Source organism: Lathyrus oleraceus, chromosome 7, assembly GCF_024323335.1.
Source record: "Lathyrus oleraceus cultivar Zhongwan6 chromosome 7, CAAS_Psat_ZW6_1.0, whole genome shotgun sequence".
Taxonomy (NCBI): domain Eukaryota; kingdom Viridiplantae; phylum Streptophyta; class Magnoliopsida; order Fabales; family Fabaceae; genus Lathyrus; species Lathyrus oleraceus.
This window is the reverse complement of record NC_066585.1, coordinates 291,192,982-291,213,156: the sequence shown is the minus strand read 5'-3', so window position 1 is coordinate 291,213,156 and position 20,175 is coordinate 291,192,982. Positions and strand designations below refer to the sequence as shown.

Below are 20,175 nucleotides of genomic sequence, written 5' to 3'. Positions count from 1 at the left end.
TCCTAACCGTTGGAGGACACCGGAGTATTTCTTTTAGTTTACAATGTATCAATGATTTATCTAAATTGATTTCTTCATTATCTTTTGCCTTTGTGATAGACTCCACAACCTCAAAAGTGATACATTTAAGATGACTATACCACATGCCAATAAAATTAACTTTCTGAAGTTTAACTTTCGGATATGGTGGTATTATCTAAAAAATGTTCCATTGTCGGGAATCGAACCCGGGTCTTCGGGGATGCCAGATATCCTTGCAGTTGGACGACAATGGAGTGTTAGTTTTAATTTATAATGCATTATTAATATCTCTAAATTGATTTCTTCATTATATTTTGCATTCGTGAAAGACTCCACAACCTCAAAAGTGATATGGTTAACTTGACTTCCCAACATGCCGATAAAAATAAATTTTAGAAATTAACTTATAGATATAGTGAAATTATGAAAAAAAATGTGAGTCTCCTAGGTGAAAGCTAGATATCCTAACCGTTGGAGGACACTGGAGTATTTCTTTTAGTTTACAATGTATCAATAATTTATCTAAAATGATTTCTTCATTATCTTTTGCCTTTATGATAGACTCCACAACCTCAAAAACGATACATTTAAGATGCATATACCACATGCCGATGGTGGTATTATATATAAAAGTTCCATTGCGGGAATCGAACCGGGTCTCCTGGGTGAAAGCCAGATATCCTAACCGCTGGACGACAATGGAGAATTTATTTTTAATTTACAATGCATCAATAATTTGTCTAAATTAATTTCTTCAATATCTTTGCTTTCTTGAAAGACTCCACAACCTCAAAAGTGATATAATTAACTTGACTTTCGCATATGCTGATAAAATTAACTTTCAGAAATTAACCTATGGATATGGTGAAATTATATTTTAGAAAGTGGGTCTTCTAGGTGAAAGCTATATATCCTAACCGTTGGAGGACACTGGAGTATTACTTTTAGTTTACAATGCATCAATGAATTTTGTAAATTGATTTCTTCATTAATTGTTGTCTTTGTGATAGACTCCACAACCTCAAAAGCGATACAATTAAGTTGACTATTCCATAAATTTAACCTACTAAAGTTTAACATTCGGATATGGTGGTATTATATAAAAAATGTTCCATTGTCGGGAATCGAACCCAGGTCTTCGAGGACGCCTGATATACTGACAGCTAGACGACAATGGAGTATTAGTTTTAATTTACAATGCATCAATAATTTGTCTAAATTGATTTCTTCATTATCTTTTGCCTTCGTGAAAGACTCCACAACCTCAAAAGCGATATGGTTAACATGACTTTCCAACATGCTGATAAAATTAATTTCAGAAATTAACTTATGGATATAGTGAAATTATAAAAAAAATGTGAGTCTGCTAGGTGAAAGCTAGATATCCTAACCGTTGGAGGACACCGGAGTATTTCTTTTAGTTTACAATGTATCAATGATTTATCTAAATTGATTTCTTCATTATCTTTTGCCTTTGTGATAGACTCCACAACCTCAAAAGTGATACATTAAGATGACTATACCACATGCCAATAAAATTAACTTTCTGAAGTTAACTTCCGGATATGGTGGTATTATATATAAAATGTTCCATTGTCGGGAACTGAACCCGGGTCACCTGGGCGAAAGTCAGATATCCTAAACGCTGAACGACAATGGAGTGTTTTTTTACTTTACAGTGCATCAATAATTTGTCTAAATTGATTTCTTCATTATCTTTTGCCTTCGTGAAAAACTCCACAACCTCAAAAGCGATATAATTAACATGACTTTCGCATATGCTGATAAAATTAACTTTCAAAAATTAACTTATGGATATGGTGAAATTATATTAAAAATGGGTCTTCTGGGTGAAAGCTGTATATCCTAACCGCTGGAGGACACTGGAGTATTTCTTTTAGTTTATAATGCGTCATTATCTCTTGCCTTTGTGATAGACTCAACAGCCTCAAAAGCGATACAATTAAGTTGACTATTCCATAAAATTAACTTTCGGAAGTTTAACTTTCGGATATGGTGGTATTATCTAAAAAATGTTCCATTGTCGGGAATCGAACCGGGTCTTCGGGGATGCCAGATATCCTTGCAGTTGGACGACAATGGAGTGTTAGTTTTAATTTATAATGCATTATTAATATCTCTAAATTGATTTCTTCATTATATTTTGCATTCGTGAAAGACTCCACAACCTCAAAAGTGATATGGTTAACTTGACTTCCCAACATGCCGATAAAAATAAATTTTAGAAATTAACTTATAGATATAGTGAAATTATGAAAAAAAATGTGAGTCTCCTAGGTGAAAGCTAGATATCCTAACCGTTGGAGGACACTGGAGTATTTCTTTTAGTTTACAATGTATCAATAATTATCTAAAATGATTTCTTCATTATCTTTTGCCTTTGTGATAGACTCCACAACCTCAAAAACGATACATTTAAGATGCATATACCACATGCCGATGGTGGTATTATATATAAAATGTTCCATTGCGGGAATCGAACCCGGGTCTCCTGGGTGAAAGCCAGATATCCTAACCGCTGGACGACAATGGAGAATTTATTTTAATTTACAATGCATCAATAATTTGTCTAAATTAATTTCTTCAATATCTTTTGCTTTCTTGAAAGACTCCACAACCTCAAAAGTGATATAATTAACTTGACTTTCGCATATGCTGATAAAATTAACTTTCAGAAATTAACCTATGGATATGGTGAAATTATTTTTAGAAAGTGGGTCTTCTAGGTGAAAGCTATATATCCTAACCGTTGGAGGACACTGGAGTATTACTTTTAGTTTACAATGCATCAATGATTTTGTAAATGATTTCTTCATTATTTGTTGTCTTTGTGATAGACTCCACAACCTCAAAAGCGATACAATTAAGTTGACTATTCCATAAATTAACCTACTAAAGTTTAACATTCGGATATGGTGGTATTATATAAAAAATGTTCCATTGTCGGGAATCGAACCCAGGTCTTCGAGGACGCCTGATATACTGACAGCTAGACGACAATGGAGTATTAGTTTTAATTTACAATGCATCAATAATTTGTCTAAATTGATTTCTTCATTATCTTTTGCCTTCGTGAAAAACTCCACAACCTCAAAAGCGATATAATTAACATGACTTTCGCATATGCTGATAAAATTAACTTTCAAAAATTAACTTATGGATATGGTGAAATTATAATTAAAAATTGGGTCTTCTGGGTGAAAGCTGTATATCCTAACCGCTGGAGGACACTGGAGTATTTCTTTTAGTTTATAATGCGTCATTATCTCTTGCCTTTGTGATAGACTCAACAGCCTCAAAAGCGATACAATTAAGTTGACTATTCCATAAAATTAACTTTCGGAAGTTTAACTTTCGGATATGGTGGTATTATCTAAAAAATGTTCCATTGTCGGGAATCGAACCCGGGTCTTCGGGGATGCCAGATATCCTTGCAGTTGGACGACAATGGAGTGTTAGTTTTAATTTATAATGCATTATTTAATATCTCTAAATTGATTTCTTCATTATATTTTGCATTCGTGAAAGACTCCACAACCTCAAAAGTGATATGGTTAACTTGACTTCCCAACATGCCGATAAAAATAAATTTTAGAAATTAACTTATAGATATAGTGAAATTATGAAAAAAAATGGGTCTCCTAGGTGAAAGCTAGATATCCTAACCGTTGGAGGACACTGGAGTATTTCTTTTAGTTTACAATGTATCAATAATTTATCTAAAATGATTTCTTCATTATCTTTTGCCTTTATGATAGACTCCACAACCTCAAAAACGATACATTTAAGATGCATATACCACATGCCGATGGTGGTATTATATATAAAATGTTCCATTGCCGGGAATCGAACCCGGGTCTCCTGGGTGAAAGCCAGATATCCTAACCGCTGGACGACAATGGAGAATTTATTTTTAATTTACAATGCATCAATAATTTGTCTAAATTAATTTCTTCAATATCTTTTGCTTTCTTGAAAGACTCCACAACCTCAAAAGTGATATAATTAACTTGACTTTCGCATATGCTGATAAAATTAACTTTCAGAAATTAACCTATGGATATGGTGAAATTATTTTAGAAAGTGGGTCTTCTAGGTGAAAGCTATATATCCTAACCGTTGGAGGACACTGGAGTATTACTTTTAGTTTACAATGCATCAATGAATTTGTAAATTGATTTCTTCATTAATGTTGTCTTTGTGATAGACTCCACAACCTCAAAAGCGATACAATTAAGTTGACTATTCCATAAATTTAACCTACTAAAGTTTAACATTCGGATATGGTGGTATTATATAAAAAATGTTCCATTGTCGGGAATCGAACCCAGGTCTTCGAGGACGCCTGATATACTGACAGCTAGACGACAATGGAGTATTAGTTTTAATTTACAATGCATCAATAATTTGTCTAAATTGATTTCTTCATTATCTTTTGCCTTCGTGAAAGACTCCACAACCTCAAAAGCGATATGGTTAACATGACTTTCCAACATGCTGATAAAAGTAAATTTCAGAAATTAACTTATGGATATAGTGAAATTATATAAAAAAATGTGAGTCTGCTAGGTGAAAGCTAGATATCCTAACCGTTGGAGGACACCGGAGTATTTCTTTTAGTTTACAATGTATCAATGATTTATCTAAATTGATTTCTTCATTATCTTTTGCCTTTGTGATAGACTCCACAACCTCAAAAGTGATACATTTAAGATGACTATACCACATGCCAATAAAATTAACTTTCTGAAGTTAACTTCCGGATATGGTGGTATTATATATAAAATGTTCCATTGTCGGGAATTGAACCGGGTCACCTGGGCGAAAGTCAGATATCCTAAACGCTGAACGACAATGGAGTGTTTTTTTTACTTTACAGTGCATCAATAATTTGTCTAAATTGATTTCTTCATTATCTTTTGCCTTCGTGAAAAAACACAACCTCAAAAGCGATATAATTAACATGACTTTCGCATATGCTGATAAAATTAACTTTCAAAAATTAACTTATGGATATGGTGAAATTATAATTAAAAATTGGGTCTTCTGGGTGAAAGCTATATATCCTAACCGCTGGAGGACACTGGAGTATTTCTTTTAGTTTATAATGCGTCATTATCTCTTGCCTTTGTGATAGACTCAACAGCCTCAAAAGCGATACAATTAAGTTGACTATTCCATAAAATTAACTTTCGGAAGTTTAACTTTCGGATATGGTGGTATTATATAAAAAATGTTCCATTGTCGGGAATCGAACCCGGGTCTTCGGGGATGCCAGATATCCTTGCAGTTGGACGACAATGGAGTGTTAGTTTTAATTTATAATGCATTATTAATTTCTCTAAATTGATTTCTTCATTATATTTTGCATTCGTGAAAGACTCCACAACCTCAAAAGTGATATGGTTAACTTGACTTCCCAACATGCCGATAAAAATAAATTTTAGAAATTAACTTATAGATATAGTGAAATTATGAAAAAAAATGTGAGTCTCCTAGGTGAAAGCTAGATATCCTAACCATTGGAGGACACTGGAGTATTTCTTTTAGTTTACAATGTATCAATAATTTATCTAAAATGATTTCTTCATTATCTTTTGCCTTTGTGATAGACTCCACAAGCTCAAAAACGATACATTTAAGATGCATATACCACATGCCGATGGTGGTATTATATATAAAATGTTCCATTGCCGGGAATCGAACCCGGGTCTCCTGGGTGAAAGCCAGATATCCTAACCGCTGGACGACAATGGAGAATTTATTTTTAATTTACAATGCATCAATAATTTGTCTAAATTAATTTCTTCAATATCTTTTGCTTTCTTGAAAGACTCCACAACCTCAAAAGTGATATAATTAACTTGACTTTCGCATATGCTGATAAAATTAACTTTCAGAAATTAACCTATGGATATGGTGAAATTATATTTTAGAAAGTGGGTCTTCTAGGTGAAAGCTATATATCCTAACCGTTGGAGGACACTGGAGTATTACTTTTAGTTTACAATGCATCAATGAATTTTGTAAATTGATTTCTTCATTAATTGTTGTCTTTGTGATAGACTCCACAACCTCAAAAGCGATACAATTAAGTTGACTATTCCATAAATTTAACCTACTAAAGTTTAACATTCGGATATGGTGGTATTATATAAAAAATGTTCCATTGTCGGGAATCGAACCCAGGTCTTCGAGGACGCCTGATATACTGACAGCTAGACGACAATGGAGTATTAGTTTTAATTTACAATGCATCAATAATTTGTCTAAATTGATTTCTTCATTATCTTTTGCCTTCGTGAAAGACTCCACAACCTCAAAAGCGATATGGTTAACATGACTTTCCAACATGCTGATAAAAGTAAATTTCAGAAATTAACTTATGGATATAGTGAAATTATATAAAAAAATGTGAGTCTGCTAGGTGAAAGCTAGATATCCTAACCGTTGGAGGACACCGGAGTATTTCTTTTAGTTTACAATGTATCAATGATTTATCTAAATTGATTTCTTCATTATCTTTTGCCTTTGTGATAGACTCCACAACCTCAAAAGTGATACATTTAAGATGACTATACCACATGCCAATAAAATTAACTTTCTGAAGTTAACTTCCGGATATGGTGGTATTATATATAAAATGTTCCATTGTCGGGAATTGAACCCGGGTCACCTGGGCGAAAGTCAGATATCCTAAACGCTGAACGACAATGGAGTGTTTTTTTTACTTTACAGTGCATCAATAATTTGTCTAAATTGATTTCTTCATTATCTTTTGCCTTCGTGAAAAACTCCACAACCTCAAAAGCGATATAATTAACATGACTTTCGCATATGCTGATAAAATTAACTTTCAAAATTAACTTATGGATATGGTGAAATTATAATTAAAAATTGGGTCTTCTGGGTGAAAGCTATATATCCTAACCGCTGGAGGACACTGGAGTATTTCTTTTAGTTTATAATGCGTCATTATCTCTTGCCTTTGTGATAGACTCAACAGCCTCAAAAGCGATACAATTAAGTTGACTATTCCATAAAATTAACTTTCGGAAGTTTAACTTTCGGATATGGTGGTATTATATAAAAAATGTTCCATTGTCGGGAATCGAACCCGGGTCTTCGGGGATGCCAGATATCCTTGCAGTTGGACGACAATGGAGTGTTAGTTTTAATTTATAATGCATTATTAATTTCTCTAAATTGATTTCTTCATTATATTTTGCATTCGTGAAAGACTCCACAACCTCAAAAGTGATATGGTTAACTTGACTTCCCAACATGCCGATAAAAATAAATTTTAGAAATTAACTTATAGATATAGTGAAATTATGAAAAAAAATGTGAGTCTCCTAGGTGAAAGCTAGATATCCTAACCGTTGGAGGACACTGGAGTATTTCTTTTAGTTTACAATGTATCAATAATTTATCTAAAATGATTTCTTCATTATCTTTTGCCTTTGTGATAGACTCCACAACCTCAAAAACGATACATTTAAGATGCATTTACATCATGCCGATGGTGGTATTATATATAAAATGTTCCATTGCCGGGAATCGAACCCGGGTCTCCTGGGTGAAAGCCAGATATCCTAACCGCTGGACGACAATGGAGAATTTATTTTTAATTTACAATGCATCAATAATTTGTCTAAATTAATTTCTTCAATATCTTTTGCTTTCTTGAAAGACTCCACAACCTCAAAAGTGATATAATTAACTTGACTTTCGCATATGCTGATAAAATTAACTTTCAGAAATTAACCTATGGATATGGTGAAATTATATTTTAGAAAGTGGGTCTTCTAGGTGAAAGCTATATATCCTAACCGTTGGAGGACACTGGAGTATTACTTTTAGTTTACAATGCATCAATGAATTTTGTAAATTGATTTCTTCATTATTTGTTGTCTTTGTGATAGACTCCACAACCTCAAAAGCGATACAATTAAGTTGACTATTCCATAAATTTAACCTACTAAAGTTTAACATTCGGATATGGTGGTATTATATAAAAAATGTTCCATTGTCGGGAATCGAACCCAGGTCTTCGAGGACGCCTGATATACTGACAGCTAGACGACAATGGAGTATTAGTTTTAATTTACAATGCATCAATAATTTGTCTAAATTGATTTCTTCATTATCTTTTGCCTTCGTGAAAGACTCCACAACCTCAAAAGCGATATGGTTAACATGACTTTCCAACATGCTGATAAAATTAAATTTCAGAAATTAACTTAGGGATATAGTGAAATTATATAAAAAAATGTGAGTCTGCTAGGTGAAAGCTAGATATCCTAACCGTTGGAGGACACCGGAGTATTTCTTTTAGTTTACAATGTATCAATGATTTACCTAAATTGATTTTTTCATTATCTTTTGCCTTTCTGATAGACTCCACAACCTCAAAAGTGATATATTTTAAGATGACTATACCACATGCCAATAAAATTAACTTTCTGAAGTTAACTTCCGGATATGGTGGTATTATATATAAAATGTTCCATTGTCGGGAATTGAACCCGGGTCACCTGGGCGAAAGTCAGATATCCTAAACGCTGAACGACAATGGAGTGTTTTTTTTACTTTACAGTGCATCAATAATTTATCTAAATTGATTTCTTCATTATCTTTTGCCTTCGTGAAAAACTCCACAACCTCAAAAGCGATATAATTAACATGACTTTCGCATATGCTGATAAAATTAACTTTCAAAAATTAACTTATGGATATGGTGAAATTATAATTAAAAATTGGGTCTTCTGGGTGAAAGCTATATATCCTAACCGCTGGAGGACACTGGAGTATTTCTTTTAGTTTATAATGCGTCATTATCTCTTGCCTTTGTGATAGACTCAACAGCCTCAAAAGCGATACAATTAAGTTGACTATTCCATAAAATTAACTTTCGGAAGTTTAACTTTCGGATATGGTGGTATTATATAAAAAATGTTCCATTGTCGGGAATCGAACCCGGGTCTTCGGGGATGCCAGATATCCTTGCAGTTGGACGACAATGGAGTGTTAGTTTTAATTTATAATGCATTATTAATTTCTCTAAATTGATTTCTTCATTATATTTTGCATTCGTGAAAGACTCCACAACCTCAAAAGTGATATGGTTAACTTGACTTCCCAACATGCCGATAAAAATAAATTTTAGAAATTAACTTATAGATATAGTGAAATTATGAAAAAAAATGTGAGTCTCCTAGGTGAAAGCTAGATATCCTAACCGTTGGAGGACACTGGAGTATTTCTTTTAGTTTACAATGTATCAATAATTTATCTAAAATGATTTCTTCATTATCTTTTGCCTTTATGATAGACTCCACAACCTCAAAAACGATACATTTAAGATGCATATACCACATGCCGATGGTGGTATTATATATAAATGTTCCATTGCCGGGAATCGAACCCGGGTCTCCTGGGTGAAAGCCAGATATCCTAACCGCTGGACGACAATGGAGAATTTATTTTTAATTTACAATGCATCAATAATTTGTCTAAATTAATTTCTTCAATATCTTTTGCTTTCTTGAAAGACTCCATAACCTCAAAAGTGATATAATTAACTTGACTTTCGCATATGCTGATAAAATTAACTTTCAGAAATTAACCTATGGATATGGTGAAATTATATTTTAGAAAGTGGGTCTTCTAGGTGAAAGCTATATATCCTAACCGTTGGAGGACACTGGAGTATTACTTTTAGTTTACAATGCATCAATGAATTTTGTAAATTGAGTTCTTCATTATTTGTTGTCTTTGTGATAGACTCCAAACCTCAAAAGCGATACAATTAAGTTGACTATTCCATAAATTTAACCTACTAAAGTTTAACATTCGGATATGGTGGTATTATATAAAAAATGTTCCATTGTCGGGAATCGAACCCAGGTCTTCGAGGACGCCTGATATACTGACAGCTAGACGACAATGGAGTATTAGTTTTAATTTACAATGCATCAATAATTTGTCTAAATTGATTTCTTCATTATCTTTTGCCTTCGTGAAAGACTCCACAACCTCAAAAGCGATATGGTTAACATGACTTTCCAACATGCTGATAAAATTAAATTTCAGAAATTAACTTATGGATATAGTGAAATTATATAAAAAAAATGTGAGTCTGCTAGGTGAAAGCTAGATATCCTAACCGTTGGAGGACACCAGAGTATTTCTTTTAATTTACAATGTATCAATGATTTATCTAAATTGATTTCTTCATTATCTTTTGCCTTTGTGATAGACTCCACAACCTCAAAAGTGATACATTTAAGATGACTATACCACATGCCAATAAAATTAACTTTCTGAAGTTAACTTCCGAATATGGTGGTATTATATATAAAATGTTCCATTGTCGGGAATTGAACCCGGGTCACCTGGGCGAAAGTCAGATATCCTAAACGCTGAACGACAATGGAGTGTTTTTTTTACTTTACAGTGCATCAATAATTTGTCTAAATTGATTTCTTCATTATCTTTTGCCTTCGTGAAAAACTCCACAACCTCAAAAGCGATATAATTAACATGACTTTCGCATATGCTGATAAAATTAACTTTCAAAAATTAACTTATGGATATGGTGAAATTATAATTAAAATTGGGTCTTCTGGGTGAAAGCTATATATCCTAACCGCTGGAGGACACTGGAGTATTTCTTTTAGTTTATAATGCGTCATTATCTCTTGCCTTTGTGATAGACTCAACAGCCTCAAAAGCGATACAATTAAGTTGACTATTCCATAAAATTAACTTTCGGAAGTTTAACTTTCGGATATGGTGGTATTATATAAAAAATGTTCCATTGTCGGGAATCGAACCCGGGTCTTCGGGGATGCCAGATATCCTTGCAGTTGGACGACAATGGAGTGTTAGTTTTAATTTATAATGCATTATTAATTTCTCTAAATTGATTTCTTCATTATATTTTGCATTCGTGAAAGACTCCACAACCTCAAAAGTGATATGGTTAACTTGACTTCCCAACATGCCGATAAAAATAAATTTTAGAAATTAACTTATAGATATAGTGGAATTATGAAAAAAAAATGTGAGTCTCCTAGGTGAAAGCTAGATATCCTAACCATTGGAGGACACTGGAGTATTTCTTTTAGTTTACAATGTATCAATAATTTATCTAAAATGATTTCTTCATTATCTTTTGCCTTTGTGATAGACTCCACAAGCTCAAAAACGATACATTTAAGATGCATATACCACATGCCGATGGTGGTATTATATATAAAATGTTCCATTGCCGGGAATCGAACCCGGGTCTCCTGGGTGAAAGCCAGATATCCTAACCGCTGGACGACAATGGAGAATTTATTTTTAATTTACAATGCATCAATAATTTGTCTAAATTAATTTCTTCAATATCTTTTGCTTTCTTGAAAGACTCCACAACCTCAAAAGTGATATAATTAACTTGACTTTCGCATATGCTGATAAAATTAACTTTCAGAAATTAACCTATGGATATGGTGAAATTATATTTTAGAAAGTGGGTCTTCTAGGTGAAAGCTATATATCCTAACCGTTGGAGGACACTGGAGTATTACTTTTAGTTTACGATGCATCAATGAATTTTGTAAATTGATTTCTTCATTATTTGTTGTCTTTGTGATAGACTCCACAACCTCAAAAGCGATACAATTAAGTTGACTATTCCATAAATTTAACCTACTAAAGTTTAACATTCGGATATGGTGGTATTATATAAAAAATGTTCCATTGTCGGGAATCGAACCCAGGTCTTCGAGGACGCCTGATATACTGACAGCTAGACGACAATAGAGTATTAGTTTTAATTTACAATGCATCAATAATTTGTCTAAATTGATTTCTTCATTATCTTTTGCCTTCGTGAAAGACTCCACAACCTCAAAAGCGATATGGTTAACATGACTTTCCAACATGCTGATAAAAGTAAATTTCAGAAATTAACTTATGGATATAGTGAAATTATATAAAAAAATGTGAGTCTGCTAGGTGAAAGCTAGATATCCTAACCGTTGGAGGACACCAGAGTATTTCTTTTAGTTTACAATGTATCAATGATTTATCTAAATTGATTTCTTCATTATCTTTTGCCTTTGTGATAGACTCCACAACCTCAAAAGTGATACATTTAAGATGACTATACCACATGCCAATAAAATTAACTTTCTGAAGTTAACTTCCGGATATGGTGGTATTATATATAAAATGTTCCATTGTCGGGAATCGAACCCGGGTCTTCGGGGATGCCAGATATCCTTGCAGTTGGACGACAATGGAGTGTTAGTTTTAATTTATAATGCATTATTAATTTCTCTAAATTGATTTCTTCATTATATTTTGCATTCGTGAAAGACTCCACAACCTCAAAAGTGATATGGTTAACTTGACTTCCCAACATGCCGATAAAAATAAATTTTAGAAATTAACTTATAGATATAGTGAAATTATGAAAAAAAAATGTGAGTCTCGTAGGTGAAAGCTAGATATCCTAACCGTTGGAGGACACTGGAGTATTTCTTTTAGTTTACAATGTATCAATAATTTATCTAAAATGATTTCTTCATTATCTTTTGCCTTTGTGATAGACTCCACAACCTCAAAAACGATACATTTAAGATGCATATACCACATGCCGATGGTGGTATTATATATTAAACGTTCCATTGCCGGGAATCGAACCCGGGTCTCCTGGGTGAAAGCCAGATATCCTAACCGCTGGACGACAATGGAGAATTTATTTTTAATTTACAATGCATCAATAATTTGTCTAAATTAATTTCTTCAATATCTTTTGCTTTCTTGAAAGACTCCACAACCTCAAAAGTGATATAATTAACTTGACTTTCGCATATGCTGATAAAATTAACTTTCAGAAATTAACCTATGGATATGGTGAAATTATATTTTAGAAAGTGGGTCTTTTAGGTGAAAGCTATATATCCTAACCGTTGGAGGACACTGGATTATTACTTTTAGTTTACGATGCATCAATGAATTTTGTAAATTGATTTCTTCATTATTTGTTGTCTTTGTGATAGACTCCACAACCTCAAAAGCGCTACAATTAAGTTGACTATTCCATAAATTTAACCTACTAAAGTTTAACATTCGGATATGGTGGTATTATATAAAAAATGTTCCATTGTCGGGAATCGAACCCAGGTCTTCGAGGACGCCTGATATACTGACAGCTAGACGACAATGGAGTATTAGTTTTAATTTACAATGCATCAATAATTTGTCTAAATTGATTTCTTCATTATCTTTTGCCTTCGTGAAAGACTCCACAACCTCAAAAGCGATATGGTTAACATGACTTTCCAACATGCTGATAAAAGTAAATTTCAGAAATTAACTTAGGGATATAGTGAAATTATATAAAAAAATGTGAGTCTGCTAGGTGAAAGCTAGATATCCTAACCGTTGGAGGACACCGGAGTATTTCTTTTAGTTTACAATGTATCAATGATTTAACTAAATTGATTTCTTCATTATCTTTTGCCTTTGTGATAGACTCCACAACCTCAAAAGTGATACATTTAAGATGACTATACCACATGCCAATAAAATTAACTTTCTGAAGTTAACTTCCGGATATGGTGGTATTATATATAAAATGTTCCATTGTCGGGAATTGAACCCGGGTCACCTGGGCGAAAGTCAGATATCCTAAACGCTGAACGACAATGGAGTGTTTTTTTTACTTTACAGTGCATCAATAATTTGTCTAAATTGATTTCTTCATTATCTTTTGCCTTCGTGAAAAACTCCACAACCTCAAAAGCGATATAATTAACATGACTTTCGCATATGCTGATAAAATTAACTTTCAAAAATTAACTTATGGATATGGTGAAATTATAATTAAAAATTGGGTCTTTTGGGTGAAAGCTATATATCCTAACCGCTGGAGGACACTGGAGTATTTCTTTTAGTTTATAATGCGTCATTATCTCTTGCCTTTGTGATAGACTCAACAGCCTCAAAAGCGATACAATTAAGTTGTATATTCCATAAAATTAACTTTCGGAAGTTTAACTTTCGGATATGGTGGTATTATATAAAAAATGTTCCATTGTCGGGAATCGAACCCGGGTCTTCGGGGATGCTAGATATCCTTGCAGATGGACGACAATTGAGTGTTAGTTTTAATTTATAATGCATTATTAATTTCTCTAAATTGATTTCTTCATTATATTTTACCTTCGTGAAAGACTCCACAACCTCAAAAGCGATATGGTTAACTTGACTTTCCAACATGCCGATAAAATTAAATTTTAGAAAGTAACTTATAGATATAGTGAAATTATATAAAAAACGTGAGTCTCCTAGGTGAAAGATAGATATCCTAACCGTTGGAGGACACTGGAGTATTTCTTTTAGTTTACAATGTATCAATGATTTATCTAAATTGATTTCTTCATTATCTTTTGCCTTTGTGATAGTCTCCTAGGTGAAATTATATAAAAAATGTGGGTCTCCTGTTTGAAAGCTAGATATCCTAACCGCTGGAGGACATTGGAGTATTTCTTTTAGTTTACAATGCATCAATAATTTTTTTAAGTTGATTTCTTCATTATCTTTTGCCTTTGTGATGGACTCCACAACCTCAAAAACTATACATTTAAGATGCGTATACCACATGCCAATGGTGGTATTATATATAAAATGTTCTATTGCCGGGAATTAAACCCGGGTCTCCTGGGTGAAAGCCAGATATCCTAACCGCTGGACGACAATCGAGAATTTATTTTTAATTTACAATGCATCAATAATTTGTCTAAATTAATTTCTTCATTATCTTTTGATTTCGTGAAAGACTCCACAACCTCAAAAGCGATATAACTAACTTGACTTTCGCATATGCTGATAAAATTAACTTTCAAAAATTAACCTATGGATATGGTGAAATTATATTTTAAAAAGTGGGTCTTCTAGGTGAAAGCTATATATCCTAACCGTTGGAGGACACTAGAGTATTACTTTTAGTTTACATTGCATCAATGAATTTTCTAAATTGATTTCTTCATTATCTTTTGCCTTCGTGAAAGACTCCACAACCTCAAAAGCGATATGGTTAACATGACTTTCCAACATGCTGATAAAATTAAATTTCAGAAATTAACTTATGGATATAGTGAAATTATATAAAAATATTTGAGTCTCTTAGGTGAAACCTAGATATCCTAACCGTTGGAGGACACTGGAGTATTTCTTTTAATTTACAATGTGTCAATGATTTATCTAAATTGATTTCTTCATTATCTTTTGCCTTTGTGATAGACTCCACAACCTCAAAAGCGATACATTGAAGATGACTATACCACATGCCAATAAAATTAACTTTCTGAAGTTAACTTCCGAATATGGTGGTATTATATATAAAATGTTCCATTGTCGGGAATTGAACCCGAGTCACCTTGGCGAAAGCCAGATATCCTAAACGCTGGACGACAATGGAGTGTTTTTTTTACTTTACAGTGCATCAATAATTTGTCTAAATTGATTTCTTCATTATCTTTTGCCTTCGTGAAAAACTCCACAACCTCAAAAGCGATCTAATTAACCTGACTTTCGCATATGCTGATAAAATTAACTTTCAAAAATTAACTTATGGATATGGTGAAATTATATTTAAAAAAGTGGGTCTTCTGGGTGAAAGCTATATATCCTAAACGCTCGAGGACACTGGAGTGTTTCTTTTAGTTTATAATGCGTCATTATCTGTTCTCTTTGTGATAGACTCCACAGCCTCAAAAGCGATACAATTAAGTTGACTATTCCATAAAATTAACTTACTAAATTTAACTTTCGGATATGGTGGTATTATATAAAAAATGTTCCATTGTCGGGAATCGAACCCAGGTCTTCGTGAACGCCTGATATCCTGGCAGCTAGACGACAATGGAGTATTAGTTTTAATTTACAATGCATCAATAATTTGTCTAAATTGATTTCTTCATTATCTTTTGCCTTCGTGAAAGACTCCACAACCTCAAAAGCGGTATGGTTAACATGACTTTCCAACATGCTATTAAAATTAAATTTCAGAAATTAACTTATGGATATAGTGAAATTATATAAAAAAATGTGAGTCTCCTAGGTGAAAGCTAGATATCCTAACCGTTGGAGGACACTGGAGTATTTCTTTTAGTTTACAATGTATCAATGATATATCTAAATTGATTTCGATAGACTTCACAACCTCAAAAGCGATACAATTAAGTTAACTTTCCCACGTGCTGGTGAAATTATATACCACATGCCAATGGTGGTATTATATAAAAAATGTTCCATTGCCGGGAATTGAACCCGGGTCTCCTGGGTGAAAGCCAGATATCCTAACCGCTGGACGACAAATGAGAATTCATTTTAAATTTACAATGCATCAATAATTTGTCTAAATTAATTTCTTCATTATCTTTTGCCTTCGTGAAAGACTCCACAACCTCAATAGCGATATGGTTAACTTAACTTTCCAACATGCCGATAAAATTAAATTTCAGAAATTAACTAATAAATATAGTGAAATTATATAAAAAATGTGCGTCTCCTAGGTGAAAGCTAGATATCCTAACCGTTGGAGGACACTGGATTATTTCTTTTAGTTTACAATGTGTCAATGATTTATCTAAATTGATTTCTTCATTATCTTTTGCCTTTGTGATAGACTCCACAATCTCAAAAGCGAAACATTTAAGTTAACTTTCCCACATGCCGGTGAAATTATATAAAAAATATGGGTCTCCTTGTTGAAAGCTAGATATCCTTTGATTTCTTCATTATCTTTTGCATTTGTGATAGACTCTACAACCTCAAGAACGATACATTTAAGATGAGTATACGACATGCCAATGGTGGTATTATATATAAAATGTTCCATTGCCGAGAATTGAACCCGGGTCTCCTGGGTGAAAGCCAGATATCCTAACCGCTGGACGACAATGGAGAATTTATTTTTAATTTACAATGCATCAATAATTTGTCTAAATTAATTTCTTCATTATCTTTTGCTTTCGTGAAAGATTCCACAACCTCAAAAGCGATATAACTAACTTGACTTTCGCATATGCTGATAAAATTAACTTTCAGAAATTAACCTATGGATATGGTGAAATTATATTTTAAAAAGTGGGTCTTCTAGGTGAAAGCTATATATCCTAACCGTTGGAGGACACTGGAGTATTACTTTTAGTTTACAATGCATCAATGAATTTTCTAAATTGATTTCTTCATTATCTGTTGTCTTTGGGACAGACTCCACAACCTCAAAAGCGATACAGTTAAGTTTACTATTCCATAAAATTAACTTACTAAAGTTTAACATTCGGATATGGTGGTATTATATAAAAAATGTTCCATTGTCGGGAATCGAACCCAGGTCTTCGAGGACGCCTGATATACTGACAGCTAGACGACAATAGAGTATTAGTTTTAATTTACAATGCATCAATAATTTGTCTAAATTGATTTCTTCATTATCTTTTGCCTTCGTGAAAGACTCCACAACCTCAAAAGCGATATGGTTAACATGACTTTCCAACATGCTGATAAAAGTAAATTTCAGAAATTAACTTATGGATATAGTGAAATTATATAAAAAAAATTGAGTCTCCTAGGTGAAACCTAGATATCCTAACTGTTGGAGGACACTGCAGTATTTCTTTTAGTTTACAATGTGTCAATGATTTATCTAAATTGATTTCTTCATTATCTTTTGACTTTGTGATAGAATCCACAACCTCAAAAGCGATACATTTAAGATGACTATACCACATGCCAATAAAATTAACTTTCTGAAGTTAACTTCCGAATATGGTGGTATTATATAAAAAATGTTCCATTGCCGGGAATTAAACCCGGGTGTCCTGGGTGAAAGCCAGATATCCTAACCGCTGGACGACAATGGAGAATTTATTTTTAATTTACAATGCATCAATAATTTGTCTAAATTAATTTCTTCATTATCTTTTGCTTTCGTGAAAAACGCCACAACATCAAAAGCTATATAACTAACTTGACTTTCGCATATGCTGATAAAATTAACTTTGAAAAATTAACTTATGGATATGGTGAAATTATATTTTAAAAAGTGGGTGTTCTGGGTGAAAGCTATATATCCGAACCGCTGGAGGACACTGGAGTATTTCTTTTAGTTTATAATGCATCATTATCTCTTGCCTTTGTGATAGACTCAACAGCCTCAAAAGCGATAGAATTAAGTTGACTACTCCATAAAATTAACTTTCTGAAGTTTAACTTTCGGATATGGTGGTATTATATAAAAAATGTTCCATTGTCGGGAATCGAACCCTACGGGGTCTTCGCGGATGCCAGATATCCTTGCAAATGGACGACAATGAAGTATTAGTTTTAATTTACGATGCATTAATAATTTCTCTAAATTGATTTCTTCATTATATTTTGCCTTCGTGAAAGATTCCACAACCTCAAAAGCGATATTGTTAACTTGACTTTCCAACATGCCGATAAAATTAAATTTTAGAAAGTAACTTATAGATATAGTGAAATTATATAAAAAACGTGAGTCTCCTAGGTGAAAGATAAATAACCTAACCGTTGGAGGACACTGGAGTATTTCTGTTAGTTTACAATGTATCAATGATTTATCTAAATTGATTTCTTCATTATCTTTTGCCTTTGTGATAGTCTCCTAGGTGAAATTATATAAAAAATGTGGGTCTCCTGGTTGAAAGCTAGATATCCTAACCGCTGGAGGACATTGGAGTATTTCTTTTAGTTTACAATGCATCCATAATTTTTTTAAGTTGATTTCTTCATTATCTTTTGCCTTTTTGATGGACTCCACAACCTCAAAAACTATACATTTAAGATGCGTATACCACATGCCAATGGTGGTATTATATATAAAATGTTCTATTGCCGGGAATTAAACCCGGGTCTCCTGGGTGAAAGCCAGATATCCTAACCGCTGGACGACAATCGAGAATTTATTTTTAATTTACAATGCATCAATAATTTGTCTAAATTAATTTCTTCATTATCTTTTGCTTTCGTGAAAGACTCCACAACCTCAAAAGCGATATAACTAACTTGACTTTCGCATATGCTGATAAAATTAACTTTCAAAAATTAACCTATGGATATGGTGAAATTATATTTTAAAAAGTGGGTCTTCTAGGTGAAAGCTATATATCCTAACCGTTGGAGGACACTAGAGTATTACTTTTAGTTTACATTGCATCAATGAATTTTCTAAATTGATTTCTTCATTATCTTTTGCCTTCGTGAAAGACTCCACAACCTCAAAAGCGATATGGTTAACATGACTTTCCAACATGCTGATAAAATTAAATTTCAGAAATTAACTTATGGATATAGTGAAATTATATAAAAATATTTGAGTCTCCTAGGTGAAACCTAGATATCCTAACCGTTGGAGGACACTGGAGTATTTCTTTTAGTTTACAATGTGTCAATGATTTATCTAAATTGATTTCTTCATTATCTTTTGCCTTTGTGATAGACTCCACAACCTCAAAAGCGATACATTTAAGATGACTATATCACATGCCAATAAAATTAACTTTCTGAAGTTAACTTCCGAATATGGTGGTATTATATATAAAATGTTCCATTGTCAGGAATTGAACCCGAGTCACCTTGGCGAAAGCCAGATATCCTAAACGCTGGAGGACAATGGAGTGTTTTTTTTACTTTACAGTGCATCAATAATTTGTCTAAATTGATTTCTTCATAATCTTTTGCCTTCGTGAAAAACTCCACAACCTCAAAAGCGATCTAATTATCATGACTTTCGCATATGCTGATAAAATTAACTTTCAAAAATTAACTTATGGATATGGTGAAATTATATTTAAAAAAGTGGGTCTTCTGGGTGAAAGCTATATACCCTAAACGCTCGAGGACACTGGAGTATTTCTTTTAGTTTATAATGCGTCATTATCTGTTCTCTTTGTGATAGACTCCACAGCCTCAAAAGCGATACAATTAAGTTGACTATTCCATAAAATTAACTTACTAAATTTAACTTTCGGATATGGTGGTATTATATAAAAAATGTTCCATTGTCGGGAATCGAACCCAGGTCTTCGTGGACGCCTGATATCC

General features: G+C 33.0%; 11 non-coding genes across 11 annotated transcripts; all 11 read right to left on the bottom strand.

The window, feature by feature from the left end:
* Positions 1-3,873: 3,873 nt before the first annotated feature.
* TRNAE-UUC (transfer RNA glutamic acid (anticodon UUC)) lies at positions 3,874-3,945 on the bottom strand. Its single transcript has one exon. It is a non-coding gene; the product is annotated as a tRNA-Glu (tRNA).
* A 1,782-nt stretch (positions 3,946-5,727) lies between these two features.
* Positions 5,728-5,799, bottom strand: TRNAE-UUC (transfer RNA glutamic acid (anticodon UUC)). The gene has a single exon. It is a non-coding gene; the product is annotated as a tRNA-Glu (tRNA).
* Positions 5,800-7,587: 1,788 nt separating this feature from the next.
* TRNAE-UUC (transfer RNA glutamic acid (anticodon UUC)) lies at positions 7,588-7,659 on the bottom strand. Its single transcript has one exon. It is a non-coding gene; the product is annotated as a tRNA-Glu (tRNA).
* A 1,789-nt stretch (positions 7,660-9,448) lies between these two features.
* On the bottom strand, positions 9,449-9,520 carry TRNAE-UUC (transfer RNA glutamic acid (anticodon UUC)). The gene has a single exon. It is a non-coding gene; the product is annotated as a tRNA-Glu (tRNA).
* A 1,789-nt stretch (positions 9,521-11,309) lies between these two features.
* Positions 11,310-11,381, bottom strand: TRNAE-UUC (transfer RNA glutamic acid (anticodon UUC)). Its single transcript has one exon. It is a non-coding gene; the product is annotated as a tRNA-Glu (tRNA).
* A 1,339-nt stretch (positions 11,382-12,720) lies between these two features.
* On the bottom strand, positions 12,721-12,792 carry TRNAE-UUC (transfer RNA glutamic acid (anticodon UUC)). The gene has a single exon. It is a non-coding gene; the product is annotated as a tRNA-Glu (tRNA).
* A 1,941-nt stretch (positions 12,793-14,733) lies between these two features.
* Positions 14,734-14,805, bottom strand: TRNAE-UUC (transfer RNA glutamic acid (anticodon UUC)). Its single transcript has one exon. It is a non-coding gene; the product is annotated as a tRNA-Glu (tRNA).
* Positions 14,806-16,353: 1,548 nt separating this feature from the next.
* Positions 16,354-16,427, bottom strand: TRNAE-UUC (transfer RNA glutamic acid (anticodon UUC)). Its single transcript has one exon. It is a non-coding gene; the product is annotated as a tRNA-Glu (tRNA).
* A 512-nt stretch (positions 16,428-16,939) lies between these two features.
* TRNAE-UUC (transfer RNA glutamic acid (anticodon UUC)) lies at positions 16,940-17,011 on the bottom strand. Its single transcript has one exon. It is a non-coding gene; the product is annotated as a tRNA-Glu (tRNA).
* An 889-nt stretch (positions 17,012-17,900) lies between these two features.
* On the bottom strand, positions 17,901-17,972 carry TRNAE-UUC (transfer RNA glutamic acid (anticodon UUC)). Its single transcript has one exon. It is a non-coding gene; the product is annotated as a tRNA-Glu (tRNA).
* A 986-nt stretch (positions 17,973-18,958) lies between these two features.
* TRNAE-UUC (transfer RNA glutamic acid (anticodon UUC)) lies at positions 18,959-19,030 on the bottom strand. The gene has a single exon. It is a non-coding gene; the product is annotated as a tRNA-Glu (tRNA).
* Positions 19,031-20,175: the final 1,145 nt, after the last annotated feature.